The 21,875-nt window shown below is 38.9% G+C and overlaps 1 protein-coding gene and 1 non-coding gene across 3 annotated transcripts in view; both read left to right on the forward strand.

Moving 5' to 3' along the window:
- P3H2 (prolyl 3-hydroxylase 2) overlaps nt 1-21,875 on the forward strand; it is a 179,396-nt gene that overhangs the window by 13,429 nt on the left and 144,092 nt on the right. The gene's annotated exons all lie outside the window — the stretch shown is intronic.
- On the forward strand, nt 7,137-7,208 carry TRNAC-GCA. The gene has a single exon. It is a non-coding gene; the product is annotated as a tRNA-Cys (tRNA).

A 21,875-nucleotide genomic window follows, 5' to 3' on the forward strand; every position in this document is an offset into this window, starting at 1 on the left:
GTAACAAAAGTTATGAAAAACGGGATCTCAGCTCAAATATATACGGAGGTTGCATTTAAGGTTCATACATTAAAATGATGTTGAAATAAGATTTTTTTTTCAACACACACCATTTAATTGTATTTCTATTTTTAAAATAGTTTACACATTTATAAATGTTACTTTCATTTATGGTTATTGGAAAATATTGACTATATTCCTTGTACAATACATCCTTGAGCCTATAGGATAGATAAGATTTAGTATATTTTCCAATCCAGAGTTAATAAGACTCTATGATCTTATTAATGAAAATTTGTCTTATATCCACAGATGGTGTATCATTAAAGTTTTTTTTCATTGGAAAAACTGTGCAGCTTTCTATCCTGCTTCTTAATTCTGGCTAATGTACTCTTAGACCTGGGTCACCAGCACACTCCCTGTAAATAACTTAGGATAAAGGGAAAGAGGAAAAAAACCAAAAAACAGTGCCATGGCCTCAAAACACACTTGGAAACACACACATGGAATATTTAGCGGTAACTGCATCCATATGTATGATCTGCATCAGTCGTCTGATTTCTGGCTCAAGTATTGCTGTGATAACATCTGAAAAGGATTTAGTTGCACCTCCATAGGACCAAGGACAGTTTTAGGGTAAATGGGCGACAACTGATCAGAGCATCCATGCTTAGAAATTGAAAGTGGGTGCACCTCTCTTAGCAAGTACAATATACTCCGAAAACCCAGTTTCATTCACAGAGCCTTGGAGCTGCTACTCTAATTTGCTTTGTTTGTGTGCTATCCAGAGGCTAAACTGAAAAGCTGGCCATAGTTCACACTGTAGTTCAGTTATCAAACCTTTTGCCAATGTCAATTCTGTTCAGTTTCACATATGAGTTGCTAGGGGGTCTGCCCAGAATATTATGTTTCAGAATATTTAAAGAATATTAAATGTTCCTAAATAATATTTAAGAAATTCCTTTATCTGGCTCCCTCTCCTCTGAAATTACTTTCTTACTTTTTAATTGGGGGACGGGCGGCAGCAGGGCCTGATACTCTTGGGGAGGAGGGGAGTGAAAGTCCAGGTTGCCTACATTAGGAGCTGACCAATGTCAGGGGTCTGCAAGATTTTTCCCCTGGTATTTGGCTGGAGTTCCGAGGGTATCATCACAGATGTTCCTTTTCCATTGTCGTAAATATTCTGTTCCTTTAACTAAAAGGAACATGCTTTGGGGGGGACTTTTTGTGTCTGCTCGCATTGGTATGTCCAAGTTACAGGTTTCTGCAGTCCAGTCTAGGATGCATCAGTTCAGTTCAGTTCAGTTGCTCAGTCGTGTCTGACTCTTTGCGACCCATGGACTGCAGCACACCAGGCTTCCCTGTCCATCACCTACTCCTGGAATTTGCTCAAACTCATGTCCATTGAGTTGGTGATGCCATCCAACCATTTCATCCTCTGTCATCCCCTTCTCCTCCTGCCTTCGACCTTTCCCAGCATCAGAGTCTTTTCAAATGAGTCAGTTCTTTGCATCAGGTGGCCGAAAGTATTGGAGTTTCAGCTTCAGCTTCAGTCCTTCCACTGAATATTCAGGACTGATTTTCATTAGGATTGACTGGTTTGCTGTCTGTGCAGTCCATGGTACTCTCAACAGTCTTCTCCAACACCACAATTCAAAAGCATCAATTCTTTGGTGCTCAGCTTTCTTTATAGTTTAACTCTCACCTCAAACATGGCTACTGGAAAAACCATAGCTTTGACTAGACGGACCTTTGTTGGCAAAGTAATGTCTCTGCTTTTTAATATGCTGTCTAGGTTGGTTATAGATTTTCTTCCAAGGGGTACGTAGGAGACAAAAGGAAAAACCAGGAAATTTATCACTATGTTCAAAGGCCAGGTCCTTAGCCTGCACACCTCTTCAGGCCATCTTTCAGAGTCTTCCTGTGTTTTTGGTCTAGAGGTTTTTGGTGTGCTCAAGAGAAAGTCTAGGGAGAAATGAGTTTATTTCACTTTGTTCAGATTTATAAGTCTTCATGAAGATTCTTTAAGTCATCTTTAAATTATAGTGATGATGATAAATACAATTTAAGTGGGCTTGATTTCAAAAAACTCAAAGTAATCTGTGTTATCAATGCTTTACCACAAGAAAACTACAGAAAAGTCTTTCTAACAAAACTCTAGTCAGATTCACCACCACTTCCACCACAACTGGATTTATGTTAATGAGGTGAAGTTTGGAAAGCACCTAAGGAGGGGAGGGGAGCTGGTTGCAGGGTAATAAACCTTGATTGAATGGTTGGAACTATCATTCCTGCCCACTGATTGCCAGAGAGGAGAGGGGGACGAGAGGTCGAGTCACTTACCAATGGTCAATGAGGTAATCAATCATGAGTATAATGAAACCTCCATAAAACCCCCAAAAAATGGGATCTGGAGGGCTCCTGGGTTGGTGAACAAGGAGAGATGCTGGGGGAGTAGGGCATTTGAAGAGGGTTTAGAAGTTCTGTGCTCCTTCTCCATACATTTCCCTCTGCCTCTTATCCACTTGGTTGTTCCTGAGTTATATCCTTTTATAGTAAACCAGTGATCTAGTGAGTAAAAACAAAAAATATCTCACCACCACTGAATCATTCCTAAGTAGATCGACTAGTCTGCGTTATGGTTCATGTCAAGTTGTTAAGAGTCTTTCCTGCTTCAGCTTTAAAGGTGTAAAATATCCCAGCCCTTTGGCTAAGCTATCACCTGCCTGCCTTTTTACTTATTTATAGATCTGTAGAGGAGACCCCTCTGGTATACTAGATTTAACACTTCATAAATAAATAAATATGCAATCAGTTCATTTTCCCAACAGGATATTCAATAAAAATTTATTTATCATGTTACATGTGGGAGACTAGTTTATTTAGGATTTAGAATAAGAAAAGAATGCTCCTAAGAAGCATTCTACAACAGTAGATGAGATGGTTGAATGGCATCACGGACTCAATGAACATGAGTTTGGGCAGGCTCCGGGAGTTGGTAGTGGACAGGGAGGCGTGGTGTGCTGCATGCAGTTCATGGGGTTACAAAGAGTCGGACATGACTGAGCGGCTGAACTGAACTGAGGAAACAGTTCTCTCTCTCTTTTTTTCTCAGTGTTCCAAAATCCATATGACATTCCCATAATGTGGCTCAGTTGGTAAAGAATCTGTATGCAATGTGGGAGATGTGGGTTCGATCCCTGGGTTGGGAAGATCCCCTGGAGGAGGGCATGGCAACCCACATCAGTATTTTTGCCTGGAGAATCCCATGGACAGAAGAGCCTGGTGGGCTACAGTCCATGGGGTTGCAAACAGCTGGACACGACTGAGCGACTCAGCCCAGCACATGTTCTAGATTACTATGTGTAAGTCTTTGATCTCAACATTCAAACATGGCTAACAACACTGATTTTTTTTTGCGCTTGGTGGGAACTTGACACTTGTGTGTTGAAATTGAACTGTCAACTCTCCTACAGCATGAACTTTTTGTTTAATACTCCTTGTGATTAGGCATTTGAAATTACCATTCTGTGCACTTGGTCATAATTTTTAAAGTTGGCTCTTTCATGGGGGTGCCAACTTTATAAGTCAATTTATGATTATGAACATGAGTTTAGGTGGGTACACTGGAGACAGTGTTAGAATAAGGAGCTAGGAAACTGTGGCTCTAATTATAACTGTAGCACTAACTCTCTATTGTGATGATGAATTTTCCTTTCCTGGACTTCAGTTTCTCCACTTATAAATGAAATGTTTGGAATGTATAATCTTGAAAGTCTCTACTAACTTTAATATATTTTAATGTGTGGCTGAATATTTCCTCTGATAAAACAGGTCATTAAAAGTTAGTAAACTGTGAATTTCAGTGATTAAACTGTTTGCACCTCAGTTACTACTAGTATCTTATCCTCAGTTTTAAAAATTTTGATGTTATACACTAAAATGGTAACCTCAGGCAATATAAAATACTGACTCTTTTGGAGAGGAAAGCCAAATAGGCAAGCTTTTGCAATCAAAGAAATGTCTTTTTTTTAAAGAAGTATCAGTGTCCTGAAGAAATATTTTGATCTCATCACTCAATTCAGTAACTATTTCTCTCTTCTCTGTATTCAGTGTTAAAAAAAGCATATTTTCTACACAGTTCTACAGACTTCCTTCTAAAAATTTATAAGCTAATAGTTAAGATTCAGTTTTATTCAACATTTTCATTATTTCCTGTAATGACAAGGACAATGACAATGTCAAGATGAGAATATAAAATGTTAATACCAATTGTTCTTTATGAATAAAGCACTTTGAATATCAAAATTTAGGCAAGACCTCTTATTTGAAATGAACCTGTTTTTTTGCTGCATAAAAAAATTGGTGCTCTGTCATCCATTTTGATTTCAACATGTCTTGTTCTAACCCACCCATGTTCTGATTCACAATATGAGTTAAACCAGAACATTGAAGTCTTTTCCATGATGCACAGGCTTTTAGTGATAAATAAACAAGCTACTCTCGCTTTTGTCCTTGCGTATGTATCAGTGGACCAGATAAGATTCTTCTCTAATGGATTATCCAACTACACAACAAATTATAGTTATAGCAAAACATACAGTAATAATTGTCCTTCCATAGGGTATTATTGTATTGTTATGTGCCATTTTGCAGTCATTTGAAAATGAAATTTTGCAGAAGCTCATTCTTCTTTGTTTCTAGTCATAATATGTTTTATAAATTTTAACCCTTTTTTGGGTATAAACTTCTTGGTAGTATTATTTAGTGTAATTACTTTTGCTACAAAGAGCATAGCTTTGCAACATGTATTTTTAATCAGTAATATTATTTTTAGTTCTGGTATTTATTACTGTTTTTATCTCTACTATCAGGCTTTAGTGAATCACTAAAGAACCATTATTATTTTTTTTTTTTTTGGTAAAATGGTTCTATATCAAAATATAGCAATGATAATAGAATGGCAAGTTTAATAATGATAAACAATCTATAAATGTTATAAAATAAGAAGGATTAAATGCACCTTGATAACTGAATAGTAGCTGATAGGAAACTCCCAGAATGGTGCAGCAAAGAGCTTGTATGACCTTAAGAATGTCATGATTATTAAAACCATAATGGTACCTGTGGCTTATTCATGTTGATGTGTAGCAGAAACCAACACAATACTGTAAAGCAATTATGCTCCAATTTTTTTTAAAAAAAGAGAGATTTCTGTGAAAATTGTAGTTAAACTTACATTTTCAGTTAGTTAAATATGCCTTAACAAAATCATTTTTAAGTCTGAAACTATTGGTGGTCCATGTAATAAGCCATGGACAATGGATATATTTTAAGTAATACTGGCCTAGAAAGTAAATAAGATGATGTTTTGTGACCTTCAGCAAGTTACTTAAAGCCTCTGTCTTTAAAACAAGGTTAAGTCCATAGAGATGTTGTGAAGATTTTTGAGAGGATACCCATCAGGCCCCTAAAACAGCACCTGGCTCATAGTGTAAGCATTTAGTACATAATAATTGTTGCTGATGTTATATTATTATCATTACTCTTTTTCTAATGGGTTGCCCATCATCTATTATTCTGTATCACATATTTCTTATATAACCTTAGAGTTGTGACAGTTCTAATTTTCAGACGTCATCCTCTTAATTTTTAATTTAGTAGTGTGAGGTTAACTCTATCCTTCCTGCCCGCATGCTAAGTCACTTCAGTTTTGTCCAACTCTTTGCGACCCTATGAACTGTAGCCAGCCAGTCTCCTCTGTCCATGGGATTCACTGGCAAGAATACTGGAGTGGGTTGCCATGCCTTCTTCCAGAGCAATCTTCCCAACCCAAGAATTAAACCCACGTCTCCTGAATCTGCTGCACTGGCAGGCATATTCTTTATCATCAGAGCCACCTGGGAAGCCCTGACTCTACCCTAATGCTCTTTAAATCCTAAATGGTATACACTCTGATTACAAAACATAGACTGATTCCACAGATCCCTGAAAAGGTCTTTAATTTCTTTGAGGCCATTTCCCTTTCCCTGGAATGGGGGCTACTACTAATATTTACTCTATTTATGCAACAGGTTTACTGTAAGAATCAAGGAAGTAATTTTGAAATTTTTCAAGTGCTGTACAAATGTAGTGTAAAAGCAAGTAATTTATTCATTTAAGACATGAATTCTTTAGTAAATTGTTTTATGTCATAAAATTACTATTACTATAACAGTAAAACTTTCTCTTTTATTTTTTACCACACTAGGCTTCTCATTTTTCCTTGAACTGTGGCAACATCCATACTAGCCATGAAGTTTAATAATGTGACCTAAAAGTATTTTTCCAAATGCTTTTGAGCTTGCATAAATCAAATATGGGCTGTGTAGACTTAAGAGAGCATATGTAGAGGTTTCTTTTTGTTCTTGAAATTTTTAAGATCTCTGACTTTCTTTAATACATTCCAGACCCATGCATGCCTTTATCCCTGGGGGGTGGGGAATAAGGGAGTGGAAGTTGTTGCTTGAAACAACACTTGGAGCAGGAATTGTTTGATAAGGCCAATGGTTAGAATATTTGCAGCTTCTTGTTTTGAATTCCTATGATAACACCAGCTCCCAAAGATGATCTGGTGATTTGTGGGAAAACTAGAGGCAATCATAATTGGGCCTTCAAATGAGACTTTCTAGATGTGATACAGGGCTTCCCTGGTGGCTTAGGTGGTAAAGAATCTGCCTGCAATGAGGGAGACTCGGGTTCCTTGAGTTGGGAAGATCCCCTGGAGAAGGGCATGGCAATCCATTTCAGTATTCTTGGCTGGAGAATTCCATGAAAGGAGCCTGGTGGGCTACAGTCCATGGTGTCACAAAGAGTCAGACACGACTGAGTGACTGACATCGCACACAGATGAGATTCAGGAGGTAGAAGGAAATGAAGGAATGTGACTGTGTGAGAGAGGTAGGAGTTGGCTCCATGGTGTAGTAACTGGGATCTCAATAGCTTTTAGTTTTCAATAACTGGAAAAATCATAGGGTTGAAGTTATATCAGTGTTATGCCTTCTTATGGTTTAAAAAAATTTTTTTAATAACTTGTTTGTTTTATCTGTCTCTTTATTGACTGGTTTATTGACTGGCTTTATAAGAAGCCAGTGGCTTCCCTGGTGGCTCAGTCGGTAAAGCGTCTGCCTGCAATGCAGGAGACCCAGGTTTGATTCCTGGGCCGGGAAGATCCCCTGGAGAAGGAAATGGCAATCCACTCCAGCACTCTTGCCTGGAAAATCCCATGGACGGAGGAGCCTGATAGGCTACAGTCCATGGGGTCACAAAGAGTCAGACACGACTGAGCGACTTCACTTTCTTTCTTTCTTTTTCTTTCTTTATAAGAAGCCAACATCATTATTTCTGACATTCAAACACATGGGAAAAAATCAGTGTTGGAAAAATCAGAGCAATTTCTTCAAGTCATGCAGCGTATCAGTGACAGAGTCAGCATATGCAGAACATACCCCTGCATTCAGCTTCCTGAACTGGGCTCTCTTTGTTTTCACATGGTGAAAATGACAACAGAAATGAAGAAAATCAATCACCTCTCATCCTTGCATCATCCTCAAAAATTGATGAAGTTCATTCATACACACATCCTCACTTCATCATGCCAATCCTGTGAGAAGGAAAGCTGAGGTTCCCTGGTTTGTCCAGTCAGACACTGAGAGAATGTCCAGGTTTTCCAGCCCCAAGGCCAGTGTTCTTACCAACATGTCACAGCTGTTCTCTTTTCAGATTTGAAGAGTACTTTGTAACCACAGAGCTATCAATTCTAGTAAGTTTCCATTTCAAGGTCCTCATGATGCAGCTCATCTGTTTCTTTATCTTCTCTAATATGTGGTGTTTCCAAGCTAAAAAGATTCTTATTCGGTCATTTGGCCTTGTCTTTGATATATGGTAGCTTCTGGCCTTGTTGGGTGTCTGTGCTCACTGATCTATGACAACATGGGAGGGGCTGGGTGTGAGAATACTGTTTCCAGCCAACAGCTAGCACAGTGGCACAGCTGAATATGGGATCATCCCAAAGCTTTTCCCATCTGAGGTAGAATACACATCCCCCTCTTCCTTCCTTGAGCCATCTGGGTAATAGTCTCAATTGTCCATTTCACATAAAAGAAGTTAACAGTTGTATGGTCCTCGATTATGTTTGTCCGGTTCTTGGGGTATGTTTGGATTTCATTTGTAAACATACTACTTGTGCTCTGTGTAAACACTGATACACAATGTGGATTCCATTCTCTGATCAGCTAAAGGTCAACACGATTTTCAGAGTCTAAGATGGTACACTAAAAGAGATGGTTTACAATTATACTTGGTTTTGTTGTTTTCATTTTGATTTTGCCTTTCAGGATGCATTTACTTGTCTTTCCCTTGAGTTGTAATAAGTTAGATTTACAACTTGTTTTTGAGTTTTCATCTAAGTTGATGTATCTTCATGGATTTAGCTCTCTCTTTTTCTTACTTACTTTGTGGCCCAAGAGAAATTTCCACTTAAATCCCTGCTCTTAAAGTCTTGGATGGGATTAGTGGTTCTTTCTCACTGGGAATTATAAGCAAAATATTGAACACTGTATCATTCTGAGGAGTTTCTTTATGTTTCATAGACTTTGGACTTAAGGTTCAAGTCAGTTTTAAACCCCTGTGTGTGTGTAGCTTTGTAACTTTGGGCAAGTTACTTAATGTCTTTAAGAATAACTTTTATCATCTGGAAAATGAGCATGATAATAAGCCTCAGTTTTCCTGTCTGTAAGATGAACAGCTCCTAGAAGTATTATGACAATTAAGTGAGCCAATTCATATAAAATGCTTAGATATGCCTAACAAGTTATTGGAGAAGGCAATGGCACCCCACTCCAGTACTCTTGCCTGGAGAATCCCATGGATGGAGGAGCCTGGTAGGCTGCAGTCTATGGGGTCGCTGGGAGTCGGACACGACTGAGCAACTTCACTTTCACTTTTCACTTTCATGCATTGGAAAAGGAAATGGCAACCCACTCCAGTGTTCTTGCCTGGAGAATCCCAGGGACGGGGGAGCCTGGTGGACTGCCATCTATGGGGTCGGACAGAGTCGGACATGACTGAAGTGACTTAGCAGCAGTAGCAACAAGTTATTAGCATAAAACACATGCTAACTTTTCTGGTAGAATTAGTAGATCATACTTTGGGAAATACTAAGTCTATCCTTTTAGTAAGTTTTCAAATTTGTAGTATTGATTTAGTTTGGCTTGGCTATGGCAGAATTGTCTTGATTTACCAAATAATTGTAGATGATCAGTCAGGAAATTTGGATAATTGTCCTGGTCATTCCCTTTCTAGCTGCATGATTTTGGACAAATAATTTTGTATCTTTAATCTGAGGTTTCTATTATGATAAAGAAAAGTGGCATACTTGTTCATCTTTGTAGAATTATTAGGGAGATATTTCTTTCTTGTATTAGCTGTATAAGAACTTTGTATATTTCAAAATACTATGCATATGTGTCTTCTTATTATCCCAGTTTTATCATTTCTGCTTTTGGGCTGGGCAGAGCGGAATGTCAAATGAATCTAGTGCCTTACTGTTGTTGCTATGTTGTACTCAAGCACAACCAAACTGTTATATCAGGTCTGTTGACCTTGAGTCAGCCTTTCCAAGGCCACCATTGTCCCAGTTTTTCTGGCACTGTGCCTGAGTTCCATGGAAATTGTGGGGAAAATGTGAATCAGTGGGCTGTTTTACTTGGCTGCTAAATTTGGTTCACTGTTTCATACATTTGGACAGATCTGTATTGAATGGTTCTTGTTGCTACCAGCAACCAGGGTCATAGAATTGAAGGACATCAGACATGCAAGAGAAATGAAAAATAACTTCCCAAAGTAATGCTTTCTGCAAGAATCCCAAAGCTAGGACTGTAGTGCTGAAGAAAGCTAAATAGGAAACGTAGCTCATGGCTTGAGATTTCCTGCTTGTAACTCAAAACGGATGTGGATATAGATGTGAGGATGTGGTCCAAGGTTTTGTTTTCCTGGGTGGAAGAAATAGCATTAGATTGCTGTTTAGTGTTTATTGCAATGTATATAGCCTCACAGGTGCAGGCAATAGAATAGAGATTAATTTGCCAGATCAGCACATTCCCAAATCTGGTTAAACAGTATATCAGGTCATTAGTCATTGCTCTATATCAATGTTTGTGAAATTCTCAGAATTAAGTCACGTTACCTTGGTTTATGCTGCACAGTGCTATTTTTCTTCTTGGAAGCAGAGGTGATAATAGGGAAAGGATATGCATTTCTCATCATATGAAAGGAAACCCAAATAACTTTAGTGGAATCTTTCAGTGAACAATATAAACTTATAGTATTTAATCTTCAATTTTCATGGAAGTTTTATTAAAGATTCATGTGGTAAGTTTTGCAAGACGTAAAAACAAGCCACTGACTTTTCAGTTATTTCTAATGTATCCACTGCTAATCTGGCAGCAATGATAATATTTAACCAAAATAAGACAAAGGAAACAAACAGTCCTTGTACAGTCACTTACTTGATCCCCACATCCTGTCACATTTTTACCAGTGCCATCTACTGGTCTCCCTCTTGCCATTCTGGTACCTTTCCTGATGGTTTCAGCTTCTTGTTTGTCAATTTATCACTGCCCTTACTTTCATCAACTACCAACCTTGGTGAATTCAACCATCACAAGGGCATTGCTTTGAGTGTTTTCCTTTAATCTTCTCAAATATCTTTAGTTGATTTTGCCCTTACCAGCTCTCTAGTATTTCAGAACTTACCTTCTTTATTTCTCTACTTACCTTTCTGTCCAAACCAACCCTATGGACAGCTACTCTAAGTATTTCCTTGGATAGGGGCCTATGGGCATTTGCAATGTAGTAAGATTGCAGTCACTCTTTTTCATAATTTTCCATCTTGTCAAGCTTTATAGGGCTCAGCTGCTATTCACTAGACTTCCCCAGTGGCTCAGCAGTAAAGAATCTGCCTGCAATGCTGGAGATGCTGGAAACAGGGGTTTGATCCCTGGGTCAGAAAGATCCCTTGGAGAAGGAAATGACAACCCATTCCAGTGTTCTTGCCTAGAGAATCCCATGAACAGAGAAGCCTGGCAGGCTACAGTCCATAGGGTCACAAAGAGTCAGACACAACTGAGCACGCACACATGCACCACTATTTGCTGAACGCTGAAGATACTTCACACGGCCACGCCTTTAAGGTCTACCACTTCCTGTCACTGTGTACGCACAGCTAGGGTTTTAATATTGTCTGCAGGTTTTCTGCTGGTGTTGTTCAATATTTTTTCTTAGAGTTGATGTCCAGAATTATTTATAGTCCCCAAATATGTAATCCTTTATTCTAGGAGTAACTTTGTCTCCCACGTTATAAAGGCAAGCCTTAATAATGGGCAGTATTTAAAGTGATGTGTTGGGGAAAAAAAGGGAGGGCATGTCTTAATGAGACATTAAGAAAATGAAATTAATAGGCATTTGTATTGCTTTTGTTGATAGGAAGGAAAAGGAAAAAGAGAGAGACCAGAACTGACCCAGAGATTTGGAGACTGGGGTTTGTGATTCCAGGAACATAAACAAATATATACGAAAGAAAGTACAATAGGGAGAGAGAATATGAATTTCCCTTGCCACTTCTGTTCCTCTTTGCTCTTGTAAAAAGTCTAATTATTTGTGCTTAATTACCTTTCATAAAATAGAATAATTTATTGCTTCAAATAAATGAGCTTCCATAATAAAAGGGCACATACCAGAGACAAAAAAAGAGTTCAGGCCCTGGCTTCCAGAAAGAATAATCCTCTTAATAAATCAAGTTTAAGCTCTGTAATGTCAGATAACTAAAGCAGCATTCTGTCTTTGGAAACATGCCCTACGTCCTTTGCCCTTCCTCTTATTTTTAAAAATAGCCATGTTGGTGAGATGCAGCTCTTAATGGGAATATTTTCTAGACTTTTTATGTCTTTCTGAAGCACCAGCTATTTTGCTGAGCCAACTCTCTCCTCAGAGGGTTTTGCTTTTTAGCACGTTGAAGATTGACAGAGTTAGTGCCAAGTGACACATGGCACGGGGTTGTTTTTTAGTAGCAAGTTGTCCTGAATATCTATCTACATGGCCCTTGTGTATTATTTCAGCAGACACACATTTCCTCTTTGATAGAAATATAGTCTGACAATGACCTACTGGGAAATGTGGCTTCACATCCTTGATTACACATAAAGCTCAGATCAGCTTCTTTCTTCATTTTCTATAATGTTCTTTTTAAAATTCCAGCCTCTTTGTCTCCTGCCTTCCCTACTTCATAGAGAATGTCAAAACACAAGAAAAAAATACTGAGTTTCCAGCATCCTTTTCCTCTCATAATGTCAAGATGCCTTTTTACTCTGCCAGGTCTATGGATTCTTAAAAACTTCATCATACTTTTCAGTTATCCAAGTTGTCTATTTGTTCGAGGTTTGTCTTCTGCCCTATTTCCTTAAACTTTTATAGATGGCATTAAAAATTATCTATCATAAACATATGTAATAGTGCCAAATATTCATTTACAGACATCGAGGTATTTCTTTTCTTCACCTAAGTTGTCAGTGGTGCTGCATGCTTGTAACAACCCTCTCTTTCCTTGAACTGGGAAGCAGCCTGGGACAGCTTATGGTATGATTTCATTCATTGTGATTTAGGGAGAAGCATGAAATTGAGAGTTTATATTAATTAAATTTAGTAACCATTAAATCAGGGTAATGAATGTGTTCACTTTGTGTTTCCATGTGGCAAAAAATGTGACTCTTAGAAACTCTTCCATCAATCTGGATGCTTTACCTCAGACCAGAAGGCACTTAGCAAACTTAAGCTTGATGTTATCCCTTGACAAACATTACCTAGAAGGTAAAGTTGTGTCTTCAAGTGAGAGTTAATAAGAAAATCAACACACATAATTTTTGGATTACCTACTTTATGATTTATTTGTGGCTGATAGTCCTTCTCATTTGTACAATAAAAAATTAAATTAGTATTTAATTCATTTATAGAACAAACATCATAAACTAAATATAACAGAATGACTGTTTAAAAGACAGACTCTGTCTTAGAGGTTTTAGTTATAAAACTTTTAGAGGTTTATAGTTCTAGGAGGGGCACACAGACATATAAGTCACAATTAAAAATAGTATGTGAGAAGGACTCATCAGGGATGGAAAATTCTGGGTGGGTCGAGGAAAATTTCTCTGGGAAGTTGACATTGAAGTTATGCCTTTCAAATGAGTGAGACGTCCTCCTACAGAGGAAACAAGATCCAAATAAGAGGAGGATCCTGTATAAAGACTTGGAGATGTTTAAAGGCCCAATGAGGAATTCTACTGGGCATACAATACAGACCCTTTTCTAAAGTATTAGTTGGTAAAGATTTTTCAAGTCTATAATATGCTCAGTGAGAACTGCAAAATGAGATCTATACAAGTTTTGTTTGTTTACCATATTAATATTTTGTTTTCAGTAAACATTTAACTCAACATGGTTAGTGCCTATGATCTGGAAGACCCCACAAAGAAAAGCAAAAGGAAACAAGTGATGTCCTCTAAAGAAATGACCAATTATTTGAGGACATAGCCATGTTTATTTAGGTAAGAAGCATATGTGACCTGATGCATGATGAGAAATGAAAAGGTACTGTTGGGGCAGGAAGGAGGGAGCAGTTGTGAAGTCTTACCCACCAGGTCCTCCCTGGCGATCTACCTACAGAGAGTCATTGACTTCACATTCTTTCCACTTTATGGCACAGACACCAGACCACAAGTCCTTTACCTCATCAACCACTGAGACTGTGCCAGGCCCGGAACGCCTTCCCCACAAAGGTCCCCATTCATCATTTCTTCACCCTGTGACTGAAATGTGATGTGGAAGCAGGCAATTGTAGAGCTAAATACAGGATCGAAAACCAAAATTGCACTAGGGTGGTAGCTTTGTGGTTTCCAAGTCTCTTTTAACAGACCTCACAACTTGGACACCCTTCTAGACCTGCCCAGATTATGATGAGTCCATGGAGCTAGGAAGCCCCAGCATGACAACCAAGCGCTTGTCTCCCAGTTTCTGACATGTTTTCCTTTAAATGTCTCAAAGGCCTCCCTGGCTTATTCCTGTAAAAGGTAATTCATGCACTGACAAGATACAGAAAGAGGAGAGATACAGGATGGGATCTCAGGTAGGCATTTGTGACACCCGAGTCAGTAGAGAGTATCTTTCTGGTCCTGCTGCTGGCTAGGAGGACCAGGGTGGAGAGAGAAGGTCACAAGGAAGGAGAGATTAAGCAGTTCTTGATAATCTGTCTTCAGGACATGGGGTCCCATCCTATACTCCTTTTGTTTCAAAGGGCTACTTGGGCATTTTTAATTAAATTCAACACCTCATTCACTCAGTTGAAAGTTTCCCTGGTCATTATCTGTGGATGGTGGTGCCAGGGATCCTAGGAGATAAAGAACTAAGCTTGCGGTATGATTGTGGAGCCCCCAACATCTGCCTGGGGATACTAGGGGTTATGGGGAAGACTTCTAACAAAATTAGGTCTAGTTTTTCTTTTGCCTCTGGCTCTCATACACTCTGAATGCTCAGGACAGTGTATGTGCAGGGGAGCTGGAGGGTGGATATAGGCGAGTCAAGTATTGCACATTCTGTGGGTGGAAGGAAGTTCATTACTGAATATCCCCAAGTATTACAGTGACTATTTTCTTGGCAGTCATATATATAAAAATGCTACTTAAGATTTTTCATTTTAATAAAAATCTCATTAATCAAAAAATACATGTAGCTTTTTTTTAATTTAAATTTATTTATTTTAATTGGAGGCTAATTACAATATTGTATTGGTTTTACCATACATCACCATGAATCCACCATGGATGTACATGTGTTCCCCATCCTGAACCCCCCTCCCACTTCCTTCCCCATACCATCCCTCTGAGTCATCCCAGTGCACTAGCCCCAAGCATCCTGTATCCTGCATCAAACCTGGACTGGCGATTCATTTCTTATATGATATTATACATGTTTCAGTGCCATTCTCCCAAATCATCCCACCCTCTCCCTCTCCCACAGAGTCCAAAATACTGTTCTATACATCTATGTTTCTTTTGCTATCTCGCATACAGGGTTATCATTACCATCTTTCTAAATTCCATATATATGTGTTAGTATACTATATTGGTGTTTTTCTTTCTGGCTTACTTCACTCTGTATAATAGGCTCCAGTTTCATCCACCTCATTAGAACTGATTCAAATGTATTCTTTTTAATGGCTGAGTAATACTTCATTGTGTATATGTACCACAGCTTTTTTACCACAATGAGGTACCATTTCACGCCAGTCAGAATGGCTGCAATCTAAAAGTCTACAAGCAATAAATGCCGGAGAGGGTGTGGAGAAAAGGGAACCCTCTTACACTGTTGGTGGGAATGCAAACTAGTACAGCCACTATGGAGAACAGTGTGGAGATTCCTTAAAAAAACTGGAAATAGAACTGCCTTATGACCCAGCAATCGCACTGCTGGGCATACACACCGAGGAAACCAGAATTGAAAGAGATGCATGTAGTTTTTTATTTTTATTTTTTTAAAGTGAGAAGATATTCAAGAAGAGATCTTTCTTTAGATCAGTCCTTGGTATTCTTAAAAGTCCATAGCTGTTACTCAGGAGAGAAAAAACAATTTCCCTTTATCCTTCTTTAGATCTGGCCTCATATGTTGTGTTAATGTTCACCCTGATATTGCAGTTGTCAAGTAAAGATAACTTCTCAAGAAGGGTATGATATTAGTCACACATTTTATCCTTCTATCCCCAAATCTGACTCATTTTGTTGACAGTCCAGCCATAGGACAGACCCACATGTTTTCTTTACCATCAGCAATGTAGAAAGAAGCACAGATTTAGTTTCCAGATGAACAAAGAAGTATGAAACTTTTGAGCTTAGTGAATATTCTGTCTTCTCTCCCTTCTACCCAAGACATCTCGGAAGTTTCTAATGTGGTCCAGTACAGTTACGTCACTCATTATTGCCAAGGGATTTTACCCCACAGCATGATTATCGAGATACAATACAAGGTATATTCATATTCTGAGAAAATAACATTTTTGTGATTCCAAAAACGTTTAAAGGAGATATTCGTTTTAAGGACCTAAGAAAGAACTCCTTTAAAAAGGCTTTAACGTGTATGCTTATCAACAACTGAGCCTTTAGATCTATTGAACTGAAGATTATTTCCATGTGTTCCAGATGGAATTTTATGCTTGGTCTCTGTTAAATTTACCTTGACTGAAGTCAAGTTGAAAATCTGGCCTGTAAGTTTTGATAAGAAAAACTTTAACAATGTATGTTGAGGAGTCAGAAGGCAGTCACTTCAAGAATTTGTTAAAAACTTGGACCAATGCATTTATTTCTAAAATGTATTTGTTGGTGAAATATGATCAGGCATCTTTCAGATTTGTTGTCTGTGACACTATAGGATAGTCAACCTTCCCTTTAATTTATAGTAATCCAGATAGTTTTTGTCTTTCTCTTCTTTCTTCCACTTGCCTGGCTTTTCCTTCCCACTAATTTTCTATCCAAGAATCATCGTCAGAAACAAAACTTACAAAAACCCACAAGAATTGGGAGCATTATGGAATTTGATAGATAAGAGTTTGGAATTGCTCATCAATTCTTCATCAAATATTGAGATCCTGCAGTGTACCAAGATATTTAATTTATATTGTAGGAGAAGGAAATGGCAACCCACTCCAGTGTTTTTGCCTGGAGAATCCCAGGGACGGGGGAGCCTGGTGGGCTGCCATCTATGGGGTTACACAGAGTCGGACACGACTGAAGTGACTTAGCAGCAGCAGCAGCAGCAGCAGCAGCAGCAGCAGCAGAGCAGTGTGGATTGACAAGACATTGACCATTCCCTAAAGAGTCTTATGTTACAGCAGGTGATACAGACATTTAAAGAGCAGTGATAGAATTTGAAAATTATTTTCATAGAGAGGTACATGCAGAGTGTTGCAGAATATGCATAGAAAGGAATTTATCCTACCTGGTGATATTTTTAAGACTACAACCTCATAAGAAGAGGTGACCTTAACTGAGTCTGGATAGGTGGGTAAGAGTTTGCAGGGTTCAGATTAGAGTCAATAGCATGGATTATCTTATAGAGGATACAGATTTACTTACTATTCAGAAAGAAGTTAAAGCTTATATTCCATAACAAATCTAACCTTCCTCATAAACTTCTATCCTGCTGAGTAGTGGACCAGGGACTGGGTTATGGAGAAGAACTTAACTTGCCAGTTAATTTCATTCCCTTATGGTCTTGTCTGTTTTAAGTTATTCAGTCTTTCAGGGAAATACTCAGTCTTTCAGATTTTCCCTTTCTTCCCCATGCTCCTTTCCAACGTAATATAACTTTTTTTTCTGGGTATTTGAAAGGATGTAATGTGACTTCTTGGTAGGAGAGATTTGTCCAGAGCCTCATGGAGTCCTTTGGCTTTGGTCCCTGGACTGGTGTTCATTGAGGTACAGTTGGTCCCACTTGATATTTTGGGGAGAAGAGTCCAGATTTATGATCTCCTTAGTCCTAATCTTTTATGAAATTTTACACACTGTAACCTTATTGCATGACTTCAGGCTTCTGCACAACCAGCACTGTACCAATTCTGAAGTTTCTCATATGCAAGCTAAAGCACTAGAGCCCCTTCAGACTATGTGCAGGCTGAGAAAACCAGGAGGGCTGCTGCAGGGTGGGAGGTAGAAGGAAAAGCTGGGCATCTGGGCATCAGCAGTGTTCCTAGGGCATACCCAAGGAAGCCAATGCCTCTTGCTATGGTACTTACGTTCTTTCATAAAAATCTGGTTCTTTCTCTAGAAATTCCTCTCTGAGCTGCTGCTGCTAAATCACTTCAGTTGTGTCTGACTCTGTGCGACCCTGTAGATGGCAGCCCACCAGGCTCCACCGTACCTGGGATTCGCCAGGCAAGAACACTGGAGTGGGTTGCCATTTCCTTCTCCAATGCATGAAAGTGAAGAGTGAAAGTGAAGTCACTCAGTCGTGTCCGACTCTTCATAACCTCATGGACTGCAGCCTACCAGGCTCCTCTGTCCATGGGATTTTCCAGGCAAGGGTACTGGAGTGGGTTGGCGTTGCCTTCTATGCCTCTCTGAGCTATCCATCCTCATTTCTCATCCAGGGAGATACTATCCAGTGACACCAATTAGAGGACTCTGTGAAAAATAAGAGGAAACAGTGGGGCCAAGATATATTAGGAAGATTAAACAGATTTAGTTTGAATTTGGGAGATGAGTACCTGAAGAAGACAGCAGCATTTGTTGCTTGGGTGATGATGCAGCTAGTGATGCCATCAGTCAAATAAATAGTATAATGCATTTGGAAGTAAATTCAGTGAGGCTAATTTTGGTAATTGTCTTAGCAGTAATAGAGAACAGGCTTAAGTCTTTTCAATATGTTTTGCTGTACTCAATAGAATATGCTCATCTCTCTTTGCCTGTCCAGGGAGAACTTACAAATCAAAACCATTGCATGTTATGAATTTTGTAAAATTACTGGGAACATGTCAAAGTGTGGATTTTTCAATTTAAGGTGAGGAGGAAGTTTTCAACAAAGTAAAAATACACCACATTTTAATAATCCATGTTAATGAATGGGGTGGAACTTTAACAAACATACTAAATATGCCAATTCAAAAGTCAGTTCTATACATAACCAGTAGTATTTTCTCCCTCTGGATTTTCTAATCTATTTCAAATAAAAGTTTAAAAGTAGTTGTTCGAACAATTGACAGGAAAATACGTAGCTCCAATAAGAGTAACAATTCTGAAGAAGAGTCTTTCATTTACAAGAAGCATGTTTAACCTATTAGATTATGCAGAGCTGTACATGATTAGAAAATTTGTGCAGGCATTTGTGTAGCAATTGGGAAGTCAGTCACTCTCCTGTGGTGGCAACACATCTCCATTGAAAGGCTTATAAGGAGGATGTGGCAAAGTACTCCAGTATTCTTGCCTGGAGGATCCCATGGACAGAGGAGCCTGGTAGACTACAGTTTATGGGGTTTCAAAGAGTTGGACACAAATGAAGCGACTTAGCACGCACGCACACACACACATATCTAAGATCTGTAGTATCTCAAGGGGTTAGCTATATGTAAGTTATGTCTGCATCTACAAAGATAGGTATATCATCCTTTTGGCCCTCTTTGTTACACTTCAGTTCAGTTCAGACACTCAGTCATGTCCGACTCTTTGCGACCCCATGAATCGAAGCATGCCAGGCTTCCCTGTCCATCACCAACTCCTGGAGTTTACCCAAACTCATGTCCATCGAGTCGGTGATGCCTCCAAATATCTCATCCTCTGTCGTCCCCTTCTCCTCCTGCCCCCAATCCCTCCCAGCATCAGAGTCTTTTCCAATGAGTCAGCTCTTCCCATCAAGTGGCCAAAGTATTGGAGTTTCAGCTTCAGCATCAGTCCTTCCAATGAACACCCAGGACTGATCTCCATTAGGATGGACTGGTTGGATCTCCTTGCAATCCAACAGACTCTCAAGAGTCTTCTCCAACACCACAGTTCAAAAGCATCAATTCTTCAGTGCTCAGCTTTCTTCACAGTTCAACTCTCACATCCATACATGACCACTGGAAAAACCATAGCCTTGACTAGACAGACCTTTGTTGACAAAATAATGTCTCTGCTTTTGAATATGCTATCTAGGTTGGTCATAACTTTCCTACCAAGGAGTAAGCGTCTTTTAATTTCATGGCTGTAATCACCATCTGCAGTGATTTTGGAGCTCCCCCCAAAAAAGTCTGACACTGTTTCCACTGTTTCCCCATCTATTTCCCATGAAGTGATGGGACCAGATGCCATGATCTTAGTTTTCTGAATTGGTTGCACTTAAAACCGCCAATAAAAACAGCAAACATCACAAATGGCTGCATCCTTAGACAATGCTGTACAGCAGAAGGATCACTGTGTTCTAGCATCTTCTCTTCCTCTTATTTCATGTGACTCTGAAAAAAATCTCAATTCTTTCCTGAACCTCAGTTTTTATTTCCATGAAATGACAGAGTTTCACCAGGAGCAAGCAAAAGAATAATTTTTTTTTCTAATTTTATTTTATTTTTAAACTTTACATAATTGTATTAGTTTTGCCAAATATCAAAATGAATCCGCCACAGGTATACATGTGTTCCCCATCCCGAACCCTCCTCCCTCCTCCCTCCCCATACCATCCCTCTGGGCCATCCCAGTGCACCAGCCCCAAGCATCCAGCATCGTGCATCGAACCTGGACTGGCAACTCGTTTCCTACATGATATTTTACATGTTTCATTGCCATTCTCCCAAATCTTCCCACCCTCTCCCTCTCCCACAGAGTCCATAAGACTGTTCTATACATCAGTGTCTCTTTTGCTGTCTCGTACACCGGGTTATTGTTACCATCTTTCTAAATTCCATATATATGCGTTAGTATACTGTATTTATGTTTTTCCTTCTGGCTTACTTCACTCTGTATAATAGGCTCCAGTTTCATCCACCTCATTAGAACTGATTCAAATGTATTCTTTTTAATGGCTGAGTAATACTCCATTGTGTATATGTACCACTGCTTTCTTATCCATTCATCTGCTGATGGACATCTAGGTTGCTTCCATGTCTTGGCTATTACAAACAGTGCTGCGATGAACATTGGGGTACACGTGTCTCTTTCCCTTCTGGTTTCCTCAGTGTGTATGCCCAGCAGTGGGGTTGCTGGATCATAAGGCAGTTCTATTTCCAGTTTTTTAAGGAATCTCTACACTGTTCTCCATAGTGGCTGTACTAGTTTGCATTCCCACCAACAGTGTAAGAGGGTTCCCTTTTCTCCACACCCTCTCCAGCATTTATTATTTGTAGACTTTTGGATCGCAGCCATTCTGACTGGTGTGAAATGGTACCTCATTGTGGTTTTGATTTGCATTTCTCTGATAATGAGTGATGTTGAGCATCTTTTCATGTGTTTGTTAGCCATCTGTATGTCTTCTTTGGAGAAATGTCTATTTAGGTCTTTGGCCCATTTTTTGATTGGGTCGTTTATTTTTCTGGAGTTGAGCTGTAGGAGTTGCTTGTATATTTTTGAGATTAGTTTTTTGTCAGTTGCTTCATTTGCTATTATTTTCTCCCATTCTGAAGGCTGTCTTTTCACCTTGCTAATAGTTTCCTTTGATGTGCAGAAGCTTTTAAGGTTAATTAGGTCCCATTTGTTTATTTTTACTTTTATTTCCAATATTCTGGGAGGTGGGTCATAGAGGATCCTGCTGTGATGTATGTCGGAGAGTGTTTTGCCTATGTTCTCCTCTAGGAGTTTTATAGTTTCTGGTCTTACATTTAGATCTTTAATCCATTTTGAGTTTATTTTTGTGTATGGTGTTAGAAAGTGGTCCTGTTTCATTCTTTTACAAGTGGTTGACCAGATTTCCCAGCACCACTTGTTAAAGAGATTGTCTTATATCCAAGTTCTTTAAGCCCCAAATAGAATTCTTTAAGCCAGGTGTACATGTGCTCTCTAATTCAACATTTGGGATTAACATAATTCTAATTTTTTTCTCCAAAGTCTGTATATCTGATTTAAAAAAAAATCTAAATAAAAATCTGTGAGATAGATATTAAGTCTCTTCTATGACTGTGGTTCAATCATGAACTCCTTATTACCAAATTCAGACTGAAATTGAAGAAAGTAGGGAAAACCACTAGACCATTCAGGTATGACCTCAATCAAATCCCCTACAATTATACAGTGGAAGTGAGAAATAGATTTAAGAGACTAGATCTAATAGAGTGC

This window comes from Bos indicus x Bos taurus, chromosome 1 (genome assembly GCF_003369695.1).
Source record: "Bos indicus x Bos taurus breed Angus x Brahman F1 hybrid chromosome 1, Bos_hybrid_MaternalHap_v2.0, whole genome shotgun sequence".
NCBI classification, from domain to species: Eukaryota; Metazoa; Chordata; class Mammalia; order Artiodactyla; family Bovidae; genus Bos; species Bos indicus x Bos taurus.